Consider the following 2,402-nt stretch of genomic DNA (forward strand, 5'->3'; position numbering starts at 1 on the left):
CTCTACGTTACCCCGCACACGCACACGGCACACCACGCACAGCACACACACGCAACACACCACACACACACACACACACACACACACACACACACACACACACACACACACACCACACACACCACACACACAGCACAGTGTCAGCCCAACACACATACAAACCACACACACACACACACGTGCAGCGCACGCGCACGCACGCACGCACGCACGCACGCACACACGCACACGCCACGCAGCACGCCACACTGCACACGCGCACTCACGGCACACACGCCACGCGCGCACGCGCGCGCAACACACACACACGCACACACACACCACAGTGTTCACACACACACACACACACACACACACATCACACACACACACACACACACATTACACACACACACACCACACGCACACACACACACACACAGTACACACACACACACACACACACACACACACACCACACACACAACACACACAAACACACGCACGACACACACACACACACACACACACACACACACACACACAATGCACACACACACACATGCGCGCACACACAGCACACACACACACACACACACACACACTAATATGCCGCACACCACACACACTTACACCACACACACACACACACACACACACCACACACACATCACACACCACATACACACGTACGCATACCGTACACACACGTGTACGCCCCGAACACGCAACACACACCAACCACACACACACACACACACACACACACCACACACACACACACACACAATATAATATATATTATTAATAATATAATATACACTCACGCACATACACACACGCATACCCGAACACACCCGAACACACACGTACGCACACGAACACGCCCGAAACTTACTCGCACGCACGCAGCACTTAACCAATACACTACTACACACAACATCACACACACACACACACACCACACACACAGAAAAACACACGACACATATCACACACGCAGCGCGCCACACCACCACACGACGCCACGCACGCATACACACACACACACCACACACACAACAACACATACACACGTACGCATACCCGTACCGCACACACACTTACTCCACACACTATCACATACACATACACATACACACACACGCACGCACCCCCCGGCGCCACACACACACACATATAATATATATATATAGTATATATACACACAGCACTACACATCAAACATCACCGAACACCACCCGAACACACCGAACACACCCGAACACACCCGAACACACACGTACGCCATACAACACACCCGAAACTCGCCGCACGCACAAGCAGCACTTTACAACACCACAACCACACACACACACACACACAACACACGCACACCCAAAACACACACCACACACACACACACACACACACACACACACACTATACAACATCATATATATATAGTGATATATATAGTATATATACACACACGCACATCACACACCTTACGAAACACGAATACCTCGAAACCAACACAACAACGTACGGCATAACGAATCACACCCGAACTCGCCGTCCCGCCACACACACTTGCCAACAGCACACACAATCACACACACACAACGCACGCACGCCGCAGAACGCACGCACGCACACGCACACACGCACGCACGCACGCACACACACACGCGCACGCACGCACGAACGGCCACGCACACGCACACGCAACACGCCACGCACGCCGCACGCACACAACACATACACACACACACGGCACACACACACCCACACACACACAAATATCATATATATACGCACACACTCTCTCTCACCCCTCTCCTGGCGTTCGTCGCTCCTTTCTCACGTCTTCACATCTCCCCTTTTCATCTCGCTCTCTTACTCTCTCGGCCTTCACGATTTTCCATCATCTAATTACAATTCCCGTCGATACTGTCGTTAAAAGGACTATTCGTTACACGTGTACAGGTGTGATGCACGACCGCGGTGCTCACGCTCAGTGATCACCATCAGCTCTAGTCTGCCGCGATGACACCTGCTCATCACTTCCTCGTTTCGCCGCGTGTGTTCGCTTACACCAAAAACTGCTCTTTGCACGAGCCAGTGAGCACGAGCAACCGAGAAATTGTTTTCGGAATCTGGGCGTCCGGATTTTCAGAGCAGGGTGAGAGGGGTGGTGGTGGTAACTACGGGCACTTCGTCGGATCAATCGTCGCTGGCCGGCTTTGTAACATGATCGCGTGTTACGATGACTGATAAATTGGTTTTGTAAATTTAGATTTATATATTGAGGCGCTTTTATCGCAGAAACCTCGTCGTGTGCGTTATTCATGAATCTGTGTGCGACCGGTTACGACAACGTCTCCCCTACACACGATGGCAGCAAAAAAATAAATGGCACTCTCCCGTTTACGATATTGTTG

The sequence above is a fragment of the Priapulus caudatus genome, unplaced genomic scaffold, assembly GCF_000485595.1.
Source record: "Priapulus caudatus unplaced genomic scaffold, Priapulus_caudatus-5.0.1 Scaffold720, whole genome shotgun sequence".
In the NCBI taxonomy this organism is placed as follows: Eukaryota; Metazoa; Priapulida; class Priapulimorpha; order Priapulimorphida; family Priapulidae; genus Priapulus; species Priapulus caudatus.